The sequence below is a fragment of the Nicotiana tomentosiformis genome, chromosome 10 (genome assembly GCF_000390325.3).
Source record: "Nicotiana tomentosiformis chromosome 10, ASM39032v3, whole genome shotgun sequence".
NCBI lineage: Eukaryota > Viridiplantae > Streptophyta > Magnoliopsida > Solanales > Solanaceae > Nicotiana > Nicotiana tomentosiformis.
The window spans coordinates 60,768,281-60,785,172 of record NC_090821.1 but is presented as its reverse complement, the minus strand read 5'-3'; the positions used below and the strand labels follow the sequence as shown (position 1 = coordinate 60,785,172).

Here is a 16,892-nt window from a genome sequence, read left to right as displayed (position 1 = left end):
ATCGTAATTTGAAGGGAAAAGAGCCAAATATACTCCTCAACTTTCATATATGGTCTACATTTAACCTCCGTTATACTATCGGGCCAAATTTATCCCTACCGTTATACTATCGGATCAAATTTACCCCTACAATCAGCAAACTTTAAAAAATACCTCTTGATCTGTTAAGTAATCCAAAATTAATCTTCCAAATTTCTTTTATTTAAATCACTTGTTGTTCTTCTTGGTCCACTTTTTGAAATAATTGGTATTTACCTGCTTTCTGAATTAGAGAAAAAAAAATAAGAGAAAAAAATATTAAATAATACAACCGAATAAATAAAGTATAGTAAATTGAAAAATCTAAATTATGTAGCTTTTCTAAATTCTAAAAGTATTTACAACATCCCAATTTTAATGAATTCGTTGCACCAAATGTATAGAGACTTTGCAAGTATTAGTGATTGAAGTTGAAGTTTCTCGGAGACTTTACATTGTCTAATTCAACTTTACTTTAATTAAAAGCCTACACATTGTGCACTCTTAAGTTAGTCGATTGAACTATGTACTAACCAGGCAATGACAAAATATATTTGAATATACATATACATACATGATGATCAGCTGCATATAATACACAATAAATAGACCCACTAAATTTTACGGTATGTATATGATTGAAAAATAAATAAAATTTTAAATCAATTTTATTTATTACAAAAAGAGAAATTGGTGCATTGGTAATTAAAAAAATTATGAATAAGTCGTATAGTCTAGTAACTTTTAACATTCACATAAATAGTAATTTTTAAAAATAGTGGACCAAGAAGAACAACAAGTAATTTAAAAATAAAAGAAATTTGGGAGATTTTAGATTATTTAACAGATCAAGGGGTATTTTTTAAAGTTTGCTGATTGTAGGGGTAAATTTGGCCCGATAGTATTACGGTAGGGGTAAATTTGGTCCGATAGTAAAACGGAGGTTAAATGTAGACAATATATGAAAATAAATGGGTATATTTGGCCATTTTCCCTAATTTGAATGATCGTTTTACCATTTCATAATGAGAAGTAAGTTAGTGTAACAGAAGAAGTTTAAAGCTCAAACAGGGCGTCAAAACGAATACTCAATAAGCTACTGTTGCACTGGATCAACAACGTACCCTATTTTTTTGCTGCTTGTGGATGAAGACCTCGAAACCAGAAGTTCCCGAATTTTCAATACATATTTCCCTGACGGCCATGACTGACTTGGCAAGTGATTCATTGCATGATATTATCTCAACTGATTTCAAAGAGGTGGTATCCTCAAAACAAGAAGCAATCACCTGAAGATGCCGACATCTTTTCAGTACCAAGTGTTCAAGGCGTGGAAAGGTATCATCTGAAGCATTCCATCCCGAAAAAGAAGGATTTTCTAGTTTCAAGAATTTGAGTTGAGGGAATTTCTCGTCATTCACTTCCCATACATTGGAACTAATGGAAACTCCTAACAGTTTGAGTACTTCGAGTTTTGGAAGAGTTGCAACTTCAGTAAGATGTATGTGAAGATCGGATAGTGTCAACTTCTTCAAGCTTGACGGAAACTTTAACTGATTGATCCAAGCCCATCTAGTACCGGAAGAAATCTTGAGCATTTCAAGCTTTGTAAGATTGTTAAAGGTAGGAAACGAGCCATCAAATTTCAAAACATTACATCTCAGCTTTTGAAGATTTGGTGTCATTGCCAAGATCTTATTAGCATTGTCCACACTAGAAAAATATACCGAAGAAAAAGATTGCAAATCATCCATTTTCGAGGGGCTTTCTAATTCATTTGCACCACCTAAAGTGAAAGATGCTTTCTGGTATATGTGTAGATGTCGCAACTTAACACTCTCCCAAATGGTATCTGGTACTGATACTCGTCCTCCAATTCCTTGAACTATCAATGTTTCAAGGTATCGAAGATTGACCGGGAGTGATAATGCATCCTCTGCGGTTCGAAAAGCAAGATACTTCAAAAGGGTTAATTCTTGTGGGATAGAATCAATCATGGTGAATTCAAAGTCTAATACCCTTAGAAACTTGAACCTTTTAAAAGTGTTTGAAACAGAGTCTATTGAAGAGCATGCAATATTTCTAGCCTCTCTGAACTGAAAAGATTTCACATGGGAGAAAAACAAACACCATTTTGGAAGATTTTCACTTTGAGAATAAAGGTATAAGCGGCGTGAAGCATTGCACATTGGAAGGAAAAATTGAGAAGGATGTGAATCTCTGTCCCTGTTAATGGAGAAATAGGTATAATTAGAAGAAGCCTTATAGATTGAAAAGATAAAATTAATTAATGTTTTTATTACCTTATCCTTTCTAAAAAGTTCTCCAACTTTGCTTTCTTCCTGCAAAATTCAAGCACCAGGTCATGAATGCGACATGTCTTGATCCTTCCATCAGAGCTCTTTTTAGCAACCATCACTAGGTTTCTCCCAATAAGATTTTCCAAGTAAAATTTTGCTATATCCTCAGAAAGCTTCTCCGTGTGCGTGTTAATCAAACCCTCCGCTATCCACAACCATGTTAATTTTGAGACTCGAATCTCTCTGTCCTCTGGAAATACTCCCATATATAAAAAACACGGTTTCAAATAATGTGGTAGATTCTGATAACTCAGATTTAGTGTGCCCTCCGATTGAGCCTGAATATTTGGACCTAAGTTTGTTGATACTTGCTCCCAGCTATGTTTTTTCTTCTCCATTCCTGTGAGGATACCTGCTACCAGAACCATTGAAAGAGGAAGCCCTCCACACTTTTGTGCTATGCTTTTGCCGACAACCTTTAAGTCCTTGGGACATCTTTCTTTGTTGAACACCTTATTCTGTAATAAGGTCCAACTTTCATCAATACTGAAAAATCGAAGCTTATGGGGATCACTAACGTGTTTAGCATAAGATGCAACTTCATAATGCCGAGTTGTTAGAATAATTCTACTTCCATTGTTATTTTCAGGGAAGCATGCCTGTAAATCATCCCATGCACTCCTTTCCCAGACATCATCAATGAGGACAAGGTATCTCTTGCGCTTTAAAAGTTTCTGAAGCCTGTCTGCCAATTCATTTTCAGCCTTTCTATCAAGTTTAGCTGTATCATCAGTAACACCACGTAGAAGGGCTAGTAACAAGTCCTTCCGTTTATATTCTTGAGAGACACAGCAGTGAGCACGGAAATCAAAATAACGGGCAACTAACTCATCAACATATAATTTGTTTGCCAGAGTTGTCTTGCCTAATCCAGGCATTCCAACAATTGAAATGACATCAAGATTTACAGATCCTTTGATTAGTTTGCCTCTTAGTTCGTTCATCACATCCTTGAAGCCAACCATCTCTTCATTCGTGCTTGGATTGCTGGCAAATCGTGAAGAAGTATGTGTAGGGGCAGCATCTGTGATGTTATGCAATACCAAGTCAAAAGCAGTATTTTCTTGAACCTCTGCTGCCTCTGCCATGAGCACTCTAATATCCTCTCCAATGTTCAAGATCCAGAGAAAAAGACACCAATCAGGAACATCTTTTTTCTTACAAGCATCAAATACATATTCTACCTCATACACCAAAACATTTGTATGTGTAACAAAATGTTGAAGTCCGTCTTGTGTTTCTACAACAACTTGCAAGCACTTGAGTTCTTTCTGAATTGTCTGAAGTTGTCTCTTGACAGAATCGACTGAATTTGAATAGAGGGTTAGAAACTTCTCCCGTTTGTCTAAAATGAAATCAGCAGAGCCCACTCCGTCAATTCTAGGCAAGTTGGACTGAAGGAGAAATGTCTTTCTTGTGATGAGATAGATCATTGCTTGCAGATTCTGAATTTTGGCTCGGAAATCAAGATCACCCTTCTCCTTTTTGTTTAATGAGTAAACAAGAATTCCTGCATCAACAATCACAGAGTCTATATCTTGAAGACAAAATTTAGAGACCTGTATTAGTAGATGGGCACGCAAGAAGTTGAGCATCTCCTTTATTTCTAGTCCACTTAAAATGAATGGTAACTCTTCCAAATTGTGTAGGAGAGTCTCACAAATCCAACTTCACAGTCTACCACATACTTAATTTGGATAACGGGATACCATTGTGACTGCTGTAACTTTATAGCTTTCAGGACATCAATATAGATCTTGGAGATGCTTGGCTCAATAGGCTGAATTTTGCATCGCAGTAGATCAGAAAACAAAGGATAACCCTCATCTGCAGCAGAGTCTCGATATATCTGTTCCGTGCTTCCTAGGAGATTAGAAAACAAAAGATATTCTTCATCTGGGTATCCGTCTGCATGGTTTGGAAGATACAACCACGTAACCATTATTGTGTGCCAGGCCACTTCTAAAACATGAGTGAAGAAAGTATGCTGGACCTCAGGCTCTACGCATCTGTCTGAAACAAAGGAGACAAAACTAAAAAGGAACTTCAACTCCTTCAAAACCTTTTCAACTTGATCCATGAGTCCCTCAACATGAAGGGGTGAACTTGGATCATCAAGTTTCAGTAGATCAGTGAGATTCTCTATCACGGTATCAATGAATTCCATTACAGAATTTGGAGTAAAAGTACCATCATTGTTGGCTAAAAGTTGAAATGATATTTCCGGGAAGGAGTATTTAGCTCTGATTTCCAACTTAGTCTGCCAAAACTCTTTTTGCAAGCCTGAGACACTGCGATAAAATTGGTGGATCCCTTGTCTTCTGTAGATCTGGATGAGACCAGCTGCAGCACCTTGAAACAGAGCTTGGACTTTTCTTATGAGATCTGGTTCACCTGTGAAGATCTGCAAGTTGAGAATGATATCCAACAACTTGAAATCCCTTTTAAGGAACTTGAAATCCCTTTTAAGGAACTTGAAATCCCTTTCGAGGAACTTAAATTTATCAACTTCAAACAGATCTACTCCGAAAGAATCACATTCATCTTTGATCCTCTGCAGAGTTTCAATGGGGAGAGATTCCTCTGAAGACAGATATTTCTCGGAAAATATAAGTAAAGAACTGCATTCCACTACAGTTTGCCAAAGATTGTCTTGGAGACGACGTATCTTGTGCTGCAGAGTGTCAAGGGAATCAGATTCCTCTGAAAGAAATACAATATGGAATGAGCTGCATTCATTCTCAGTCTGCTTCAGAGTTTCACGTAGATGAGATAACTTTGACAGATACTCGTATGAGAACTCAAGGAATGAGCCCCAATCCTCTTCAATCCTGTGCAGTGTCAGTGTGTCAAAGGAACAAGATCCCTCTGAAAAATGATATCCGTCCAAAACCATATAGAGTGAACGACATTCCTCTGCAATCCGTTTCAGAGTTGTAGGAATATGAGCATAGGAACTCCATTTCTGTTCAATACACTGCAGCGTTTCAAGGGGATTAGGTATGTCCGAAGACGTTGATGTGGATGAGTCGAACGAATTACCACAGCAGAGCTTGTAGATCATATGCTTGATTAAACCTCTCATAACGAACACTAACAGTACGTCTTCAGAGGTTTCTTTCTTCTCTTCTCTTCTGGATTGTTTAGAAAATTGTGTAAGCTGTAACTAATGGTTTTAATCTGTCATGTAACTACTCCACATGTAGTTACTTCAAATTTGACGTATTCATTCTGACAGAAACAACTACCAAAATCAAGATGGTCTCCACTGTTCCTTCATTATTTTATCAGCTAATTAATGACAAGTTTTTTGACTTTTCCAAGTTATAGAGACCAACAACAACAAATCTAGTACTGTTTCTTATTGACTAGGAGGACCTGGATTGGGGGGGGGGGGGGAGGGCTGCAGTTGACTTATTGACTTGGAGGACCAAAACATATGAAGCAATTTCTTTTTCTAGAGACGGCCAAATACTGTATATTCTTTTAGCTGTTAGTAACTCGTTTTGTATTTATTTCTTGAGCTTAACTAAGTTTTGGCGTGGATTAGGTGAATTTACGTGCCAAAATATTTTAGAAAATTATCTAAAGTTACATGTGTGATTTAACTATGGTTTAAAATTACTCGCTTATATACTTTGGTTAAAGTCCATGCTGAAACTCGTTAAGGTCAAAGATAAATATACGATCATTTGACATTTGCTAACAATAAGGTTATGAATTGCCACAATTCACACCACAAAGTATACCGGATGATAAAATTAAGATATTTTTTATTATGTTTTAACCTTTTTTTCATTTTATGTAAAGATAGTGTTCGAGTTGGATCAGTTTGTCTTTCCCCAGTGATTCCACTAAATACTTGTGATTCACTTTTTTTCTCTACTATATTTGAATTTTAGCCTTTTATAATTTTCGCAAACTTCATTTATTGTTAGGTCACACTCTTCCTTGAGTGCGACAAATAACACATTCTTATACCCAATAATAATTTGTTTTTTTTTGAATTTGGTATTTTAAATTGTAAACGTCAAAATTTTATGTAGCAATTTGCTCACATCAATTACCATATCAGGAAATTGTGTACAGTTATAATGCACCATTTATTTAGAAATCATGTAAATACCTTGACATTGGTAAATGCTTGTACAAATGTTTTTTTTAACCATTGACACAATTTTAATGCATAGAAGTAAAGAAAAACGCCAAAGTAATCCATAAATGCTTACAAAATAGTAATACAACAGGAATTCAACTAATATACATGTCATACATGTTATAAAAAAACATAAAGTCTTCTTCAAATTCAAGATTTTTCGAACTGCTCCGACTAATATAAAACTCCTCAATATACAACAACAACAACAACAACAACAACATATCCGGTAATATCTCACACCGTGAGATCTGGGAAGGATAATGTGTACGCAGACTTTACCCCTACCTTGTGAGGATATAGATATTATTTCCAATAGACCCTTGGCTTAGGAACAATATCAGTAAATAAAAAACAAATTAAATTAGTACACGAGAACCTCGTAAGTTATGGTTGAGGTAAAAATAGTTTCATTCACAAAAGCTTAATTTCGTGGTACAATTGAACCAATGTCAATACTATTGCAAATAATTAATGTTGCTTAATATTTATTAGGTATTATATCACATTAATTCAGTAATTTCGGTTAAGTTGAGAAGTTATGTAACATTAACATTTGTTCCCAGTATTACTTCTCTAACTAGTGTACTTTGCCAGCGCGAATATCAAAATTTAAAATATAGTTAAATATTATCAATGTTTAAATAAAAAAAACTAATCTACTATTTAAATATCTTTTTATCTTTTTTTAATAGCTTGAATAAAATTCTTTAACAAAAAGCAGTATGTGAGAAACATTCCAAGTTAATAGAAATGACATAATGAGTTCCAAACCTGTTGTAACAATCAAAAGTGTCACATCAGAAATAAATTACAACTATGACTTCTCCATAATCCGAAATGAATGTTTGCCTTTCTCATCATCGAGTAAATTTTTACACAAATTTATTGTGAGACAATTGCCCAATTTATGAGAAAACTAATCTTATTTTTTGAAAAAATTGCTCTTTAATTGCATTTTTACTATTCTACATTATTGTACCTCCCTTTTACTATAAATTGGTTCGATCTGAAAAGTCGAGTTTTTCGGTTTCCCTCCTCATATGGTCGGCTCTCTTACCGGTCTGTTTTCTTTCACTTGATGGAATATATCAATACACGATTTTGAGAATTATTTATGCGTCCAAGTCAATTAGAGGCTCGACTTTCTTCTCCCTACCTTTTAGCCTTTTAGACCCCTGGAAAACAAATAAAGAAAATTGAAATCAAAAAGAAAAAAAATTAATTGGGCCATCTTTCCCAAGGGAGGCAATGTAACAATTGTCTTTCATTATACTTATTCTTTTTATTCTCCTTCCACTTAGCAATGAACTATTAGAATAATAATGTAGAACATCATTAAATCTATAATTAGGAAAATAAGAAAAAAATAAGTGTTGTGTAGTATTCTTCGTTCTGTTGTATACTTATAGACTTGCATTTGCCTTGTGAACTGTCTTCTTTGTTCTCATAGTTTTCTTTTCGGCTGTCCTCGCACCATAAATTAGCACAAAGAATTATGGATTCTCATTCTTTAATGAAATGAAGAAGAGAAAAATAAGACAGACTATAATTTTCTTCACATGTGTAACTTACCTAGATGAAATATTAAGAGAAAATAAAAAGTCACACTCTAGCACACATTAGAAAGCATTTTAACTCGCTTATAAGAATAAAACAAAATTAGAGGAAAAGTAAAAACAGAAAAAGAAGAAAATAAATTATGAAATCAGTAATTAAAATTCTAAGATGACAAACATGAATTATCAAAGAGACTTCTTACCTTGGAGTCGCACTATACTAATTCTTTTCTTTTGGTTGGGATATTATATAACTTACCTTATTCTCATCGCGCTAAGTTATTTATTTCAACTTTTTTTCGTAATTATCCTCCTATTTTATCTTTGTACTAAATTGTCCTTCAGATATTTTACCAAACATTTCAAAGAATTTAAAATATGGTCTACAAAAAATCCTAATGTGTGTAGGCCTTCTATTCGCTATCAGCAGCTAACAATAATCATTAAACCAATTTCTTATTTCCATTCAGTAATTAACAATAATTAACTAAGATAAAATATAATAAGTGCGGAATATCATAAAACTGTATTAATTACTACCACCCGAATCTGGAGTCACAATTCACGAGCATTCTAGAATTTACTACAAGTAATAGTCTGAAAGAAATACAACTGTCTGAATGAAAGAAACAGTAGAACAGAAAAGATAGACGGGGACATCAAGAACTGTGAACGCCGACAGATCTACCTTGAGTCTCCGGACAGCGGACCAATAGCAAAATCTCGATCAACCTGAGCCGGTATCAAAATCTGCACAGAAAGTGCAGAGAACAGTATCAGTACACCTACAAATCAATCTCAACGAAGTAGTGACGAGACTAAGGCAAGACACCAACAAATAATCAAGACTATATACTTTGGTTAAAGTCCATGCTGAAGCTCGTTAAGGTCAAAGACAAATATACGATCATTTGACATTTGCTAACAATAAGGTTATGAATTGTCACAATCCACACCACAAAGTATACCGGATGATAAAATTAAGATATTTTTGATTATTTTTTAACCTTTTTTTCTTTTTTCTGTAAAGATAGTGTTCGGAGTTGGACCAGTTTGTCTTTCCCCAATGATTCCACTAAATACTTGTGATTCACTTTTTTTCTCTACTATATTTGAATTTTAGCCTTTTATAATTTTCGCAAACTTCATTTATTGTTAGGTCACACTCTTCCTTGAGTGCGACAAATAACACATTCTTATACTCAATAATAATTTATTTTTTTTGAATTTGGTATTTTAAATTGTAAACCCTTAACTCCCCTCGAAACGTCAAAATTTTATGTAGCAATTTGCTCACATCAATTACCATATCAGGAAATTGCGTACAGTTATAATGCACCATTTATTTAGAAATCATGTAAATACCTTGACATTGGTAAATGCTTGTACAAAGGTTTTTTTTTTAACCATTGACACAATTTTAATGCATAGAAGTAAAGAAAAACGCCAAAGTAATCTATAAATTGTCACGACCCGAAATTCCCACCTTCAAACCGTGATGGTACCTAACATTTCACTTGCTAGGCAAGCCAATATTAGAATAACATTATTCATTTTTAAAATAATTTTTAAAATTTATTAATAACAAGGAAGCAAATGCGGAAGCAATTTTGAAATAATCCATAATAATAACGGTGTCTAAATACCATCCTAGAATTGGTGTCATAAGTGCACGAGCTTCTAGAATAAATACAAATAAAGGTCTGAATAAAATAAAGCTGTCTGGAAATAAACACACAGGTAAAGTACAATATACGGGGACTTCAGAACTGCGGACGCCATTCAGTTATACCTCAAGTTTCCTCTGGTAGCTGAAATCCGAGCAAGTCTATGGTACGCCGCTGGGACCAACTCCAAAATCTGCACAAGAAGTGAAGAGTGTAGTATCAGTACAACCGACTCCATGTACTAGTAAGTGTTGAGCCTAACCTCGACGAAGTAGTGACGAGGCTAAGACGGTTCACTTACATTAACCTGTACACAATATTGATAATAACAACAAATAATATAAATAAATCAGGTAACTCATTTATAATAATTGAAACTAATCCCGCAGTCATAATCCATTATTATTTCAACCAATTCTGTTGCAGCGTGCAACCCGCTCTCACAATATATCCATTTTTAATCAAGTCTGTCATATATTTATTTCAATCAAGTATATATATAGACTTTTAAATAAATCTATAGATAGACTTTTAAATAAGTCTATTGCGGCGTGCAATCCAATCCCTCAATATTGACTTTTAATAAGTCTGTTGCGGCGTGCAACCCGATCCTCCTATATTAACTTTTTAACAAATCTGTTGCGGCGTGCAACCCGATCCTCCAATATTAACTTTTAAAAAGTCTGTTGCGGCGTGCAACCCGATCCTCCAATATTTCCATTTCAATCAATTCTTATAGAAAAAATTTCCCAATAAACGCAACAATTAATATAAAATTATAAGACAACAAGCATACAACAATTATAATTTAATTATGAAACAAACAATGATAATTAATAATTTATTATAGAAATCAGGGAGAAAATAGGTAGTTTAATATTTGATATACTAAATGTCTAATAACAATTAAAACACATAATTCAAATAGCATGTAACAATTAATGCAGGAATTCAAGAATTAATATTTTGACAAGGAATAAGAGAGAAACAATTATTATAGTAATTAATTTGTGATTAAAAATAATTTATGATTTTTCAAGTAAGCAGGCAAACAATTAATTTGACGATGTATAGACACTCGTCACCTCGCCTATACGTCGTTTATATGCAATTCACATAACAAATAATTTAAAGGTTCTTTTCCCTCAAGTCAAGGCTAACCCCGACACTTACCTTGCTTTGTAAATTCTAATTAATTATTCAACCATAACTTTTTCTTTTAAATTTGCCTCCGAAAGGTTCAAATCTATTCACAAACAATTCAATATATATCAATACAAATCATAGGAATTAATTCCATATGAATTTATAAATTTTCCGGATAAAAATCCGAAATTCATTAAAATATTCGGCAGTGGGACCCACATCTCAAATCCCGAAAAAACCAGCGAAATCCGAACACTCGTTACGATACGAGTTCAACCATACTAAATTTTTCCAATTACGATATCAAATGGACCTTCAAATATAAATTTCTCGTTTTTGGAAGATTTTAGAAAAATCTGATTTTTCTTCCATAAATTTACGGATTCATGATATAAACGAGTATGGAATCATGAAATATAATCAATATAGGATGCTCAGAGATTTCATCTCTCCCACGTGTGATTCATCCTAACAACTATCGATTAGGTTAAAAAAGAGCTGGGCGCCGGGGCCCTGGATGCGCTAGCGATTGGCACATAGGGGAGGAACACTTACCCCAATATTTTTTGTAAAAATCGCCCAAAAGTTCGCCTTAACCGAGCTCAAAATGACCAAAAATGAGTAAAAATATCAGACTCTTCGATATATACACTGCCCGGGCATTTTCGCACCTGCGGTATCTGTGGTCGCACATACGAGCTCGCATCTGCGAAAGGGGGCTGCCAGGAGAGGCCTCGTACCTGCGAAGGAAAAATGTGCACCTGCGCATCCGTATCTGTGCAAGGAGGCCGCATCTGCGATGGAAGTCTCGCTTCTGCGAGCTCACACCTGCGGTCAAAAATCCACATGTGCGATTATAACAGAAGACAAAAATACAGATTTTGCTTAAGTCCAATTCTTGATCCGATTTTAATCCGTTTCACTCTCGGGGTACTCGGGGATCCCAAACGAATATACCAACAAGTCCAATAACATAATACGGACTTACTTGGGGTCTCGTATCACGTCAAACAACGCTCAAATTACAATTCACACCTCGATTCAAACTTTGAGTTTTAAACCTTTAAATTTACAAATCTCGTGCCAAAACATATTAAATAAATCCGGAATGACTTCAAATTTGGCACACAAGTCATAAATGACATAACAGAGCTGTTCAAATTTTCAGAATCGGATTCCGGCTCCGATATCAAAAAGTCAACCCCGCGGTCAAACTTGGAATATTTAGCCTTTAAATTGCTAGTTCCGTTAAATGGTCATAACTTGAGCTAGGGACCTCCAAATTAAATTGCGGGCATACGCCCAAGTCCCAAATCACGATACGAAGCTACCAGAACTGTCAAAATACTGATCCAGGTCCATTTGCTAAACATATTGACCAAAGTCAACTCAGTTGAGTTTTAAAGCTATATATCACATTTTAATCCATTTTTCACATGAAAATTTTTGAAAAAATTTACGGACTGCGCACGCAAGTCGAGAAATGATAAATGGTACTTTTTGAGGTCTTAGAACACAGAATTACTTATTAAATTTAAAGATGATATTTTGGGTCATCAAATAAATGCTTGCCAAAATAGTAATACAACAAGAATTCAACTAATATACATGTCATACATGTTATAAGAAAACATAAAGTCTTCTTAAAATTCAAGATTTTCCGAACTACTCCGGCTAATGTAAAACTCCTTAATATACAACAACAACAACAACAACAACAACAACAACAACAACAACATACCCAGTAATATCTCACACCGTTAGATCTGGAGAAGATAATGTGTACGCAGACTTTACTCCTACCTTGTGAGGATAGAGATGTTATTTCCAATAGACCCTCGGCTTAGGAATAATATCTGTAAATAAAAAATAAATTAAATTAGTACACGAGAACCTCGTAAGTTATGGTTGAGGTCAAAATAGATTCATTCACAAAAGCTTAATTTCTTGGTACAATTGAACCAATGTCAATACTATTGCAAATAATTAATGTTGCTTAATATTTATTAGGTATTATATGACATTAATTCAGTAATTTCGGTTAAGTTGAGAAGTTATGTAACATTAACATTTGTTCCCACTATTACTTCTCTAACTAGTGTACTTTGCCAGCGCGAATAGTTAAATATTATCAATGTTTAAATAAAAAAAACTAATCTACTATTTAAATATCTTTTTATCTTTTTTTAATAGCTTGAATAGAATTCTTTAACAAAAAGCAGTATGTGAGAAGCATTCCAAGTTAATAGAAATGACAGAATGAGTTCCAAACCTGTTGTAACAATCAAAAGTGTCACATCAGAAATAAATTACAACTATGACTTCTCCATAATCCGAAATGAATGTTTGCCTTTCTCATCATCGAGTAAATTTTTACACAAATTTATTGTGAGACAATTGCCCAATTTATGAGAAAACTAATCTTATTTTTTGAAAAAATGCTCTTTAATTGCATTTTTTTTACTATTCTACATTATTGTACCTTCCTTTTACTATAAATTGGTTCGATCTGAAAATTCGAGTTTTTCGGTTTCCCTCCTCATGTGGTCGGCCTTCTTACCAGTGTGTTTCCTTTCACTTGACGGAATATATCAATAAATGATTTTGAGAATTATTTATGCGTCCAAGTCAATTAGAGGCTCTGTCACGACCCAAAATCCAAAAAAGGCTGTGATGGCATCGGACACCACTATCCGGCAAGCCAACCATAATCAATTTACTTAATTATCTATTTTAGTATTTTTGAAATAAAAATTTCTTTAATAAAATTGTAGAGATAAAACTCATAGAGTAAATGATAAATATTTTTGCAGCTAAATTTCTAAACAATTCACAACCATTCCCAAAATCCGGTGTCACAAGTGCATGAGCATTTACTAGGGAATTAAAATAAAATACAACATCTGTCCAGAATACAAATTAGACAGGAAAATATAATAACTCTGAAGGAGATTCTGTTAGCTGCGGATCGTAATATAGAATGCAACTCACCTATGTCCCCACAATTATTAACCACACCTCTGCGCCCACAAGGCCGCTATACATATATGTACCTGTACAATAAAATGTGCAGCAAGTGCAGTATGAGTACGAAAACAACGTGTACCCAGTAAGTATCAAGCCTAATCTCGAAGAGGTAGAGACGAGATGGCCGACTATGACACTCACTATGGGTCAATAATATTAAATAATCGTGAAAATAGAAATATTTATATCAACGTGATTCACATAATTAACAATAATTTATTGAACCAGCAGAAGTAATTAAATTCCTTCAATTCCAATAATTCTCAATATATTAAGTAAATTCCTTCAATTCAAATAGTTTCTTATCTATTAATTAAATCTTTCAATTTCAATAAAAATTTCAGTTTATCAAATAGCTTTACAAGCTGCAATTCAATTTCAATAAATTTTTAACTTATCAAATAGCTTTACAAGCTGTAATAAACTGTCCAAGTATCGTGTAATTATTATTATTATTAAGCACGATTTCTGCCGAGGTAGTACGACCCGATCCAAAGTTTCGTGTACACTGCCGAGGGACGTGCGGCACGATCCATAGATGCATCTATCCTGCCGAGGCGTTCGGCCCGCTCCACAAGAAAGGAGGACATTTTCTTATGTACCTCCGGAAAGAGAGTATATTTATTATAAGATAAATTCGGGAGAAAGAACAATTTTTTTTAATAATTAATTAATTTAAATAGAAAATCAAGCATATGAGGTTTCTATCCTTTGATATCTTTATCTGAAAATTTACAATATATTCATATATATATATATATATATATATATATATATATATATATATATATATATATATCAAATAATATTAATTAAACAAAGAATATAATTTACACAAGTAATTCATGCTTTGAGTCCTAAACTACCCGGACTTTAGCATTAATAGTAGCTATGCACGGACTCTCGTCACCTCGTGCGTACGTAGCCCCCGCAATTAGCAACAATTATTCAATTTAATTCCTATGGGGTAATTTGCCCCTCATAAGATTAGACAAGAGACTTACCTCGTCTTACTCCAATTTAATCCACTATAAGGCCTTTTTCACGATTATCCAACTCTGTCTGGCTCGAATCGAGCCAAAATAATTCGATACAATCACTAAAAATTATAGGAATCAATTCTATAAGAAAATACTACATTTTAAATAAAAATCCCGAAATAAATTAAAAATTCGTCCGAGGGGCCCACATCTCGGAATCTGGCAAAAGTTATGACATCCGACAACCCATTCAATTACGAGTTCAACCATACCAGCTTCACTCAAATCCGACTCCGAATCGATACCGAAATCTCAAAAATTCGTTTCTATGAGATTTCTAAAAATTTTCAAATCTCAATCTTAAAACACTAATTAAATGGTGAAAACAATGATATATTTATGTTTATAGACCAAATCCAAGTTAGAATCACTTACCCCAATGTCTTTTCCTTGAAAATCTATCAAAAATCGCCTCTACTCAAACTCCAATTTGTTAAAAATGGAATGAGACGAATGCCCTCTTTTATAATTCTGCCCAGGCAGCCCTCGATCCACAAACTCGATACACAGCCTCGATCCACAGCCTTGATCCACAGCCTCGATCCTCGGCCTCGATCCTTGTAACGACCCGACTTATCGTTTTAAAAATTTACGCCTCGTTTAGTGACTTAAGGTCTTGAGCAGCCTCGCAATATGTATTATGACCCGCGTGTGTGGTCGAGTTTGATTCACGGATGATTCAGAGAGATTTGGGACACTTAGTCCCTGAGATGGAAGCTTAAGTCTTAGTATTTTTACCATAGTTGAAACTGTGGGAAGACGACTCCAGAATGGAATTTTGATGATGTCAATAGCTCCGTATGGTGATTATGAACTTAGGAGCGTGTCCGAAAAATTATTTGGAGGTCCGTAGAGGAATTTGGCTTGAAATGGCGAAAAATAAATTTTTGAGAAGTTTGATCGGGGGGGGGGGAGGGGGTTGACTTTTTGATATCGTAGCCAAAATCCGATTCTGGAAATTGGAATAGCTTTAATATGTCAATTATGACTTGTGTGAAAAATTTAAAGTCATTCCAAATTGATTTGATGTGTTTCGGCACAAGATATAGAATTTGAAATTTTAAAGTTCATTAGGCTTGAATTGGGGTATGATTTGTGGCTTTGATGTTGTTTGATGTGATTTAAGGCCTCGAGCAGGTTCGTGTTATGTATTGAGACTGGCTGGTACGATTGGACGGGGTCCCGGAGGCCTCGGGTTTGATTCGGGGTGGTTCCGGACCAAGTTTGAGTATTTTGATTCTGCTGGTTGCTGGTTCTGGTGTTGTTCTTCGCGTTCGCGAAAAAGGATTTTTCTGTTAGGACTTTGTTCTTCGGGTTCGCGAAGAAGGAAATTTTGCTGTTCATCATCTGACTTTAGAGGCACATATCTCACAATCTATAAGGAACTTGGAGTTGATCGAAACATAAAAATTGTAGCCCTTTGTGTCTAGTTTTCAGAAAGGTAAACCATTTGTCTTTTGGAGTAGTGTACGAAAAGTTATGCTGGATACTCTATAGGCTATCCGGGAAAAGTTTGGAAATCTCTGTTGCACAGGGCTAACTTTGAAAGATTATATCTCATACTCTATAAAGAATTGGGAGATGAGCAACAAATGAAAGTTATAGTCCTTGGAGCCTAGTTTCCATAGAGTCAAACCATTCATCATTTGGAGTTTTGTACAAAACATTATGACTATTATACTAAAGGCTGAGAAGAGTTTGAAAATGACTTTTGAAGAATTTGTTATTCGCAAACGCGAGGGGAGTCTCGCGAACGCGAAGAACAAACCCCTGGGCAGCAGAATAAAGTCCAAATTTGTGTCATTCTTCCATTTTTGGACCAAGGAAGCTCGCGTGAGGCGATTGCTTGAGAGTTTTTCAAGGAAAACATTGGGGTAAGAATTCCTAACTTGATTTTGGTCAAATTACATGATATCTAT

At 34.6% G+C, this 16,892-nt stretch overlaps 1 pseudogene; it reads right to left on the bottom strand.

Moving 5' to 3' along the window:
- Positions 1-1,126: 1,126 nt before the first annotated feature.
- On the bottom strand, positions 1,127-5,672 carry LOC104114508 (putative late blight resistance protein homolog R1B-23; annotated as a pseudogene).
- Between the last annotated feature and the right edge of the window lie 11,220 nt (positions 5,673-16,892).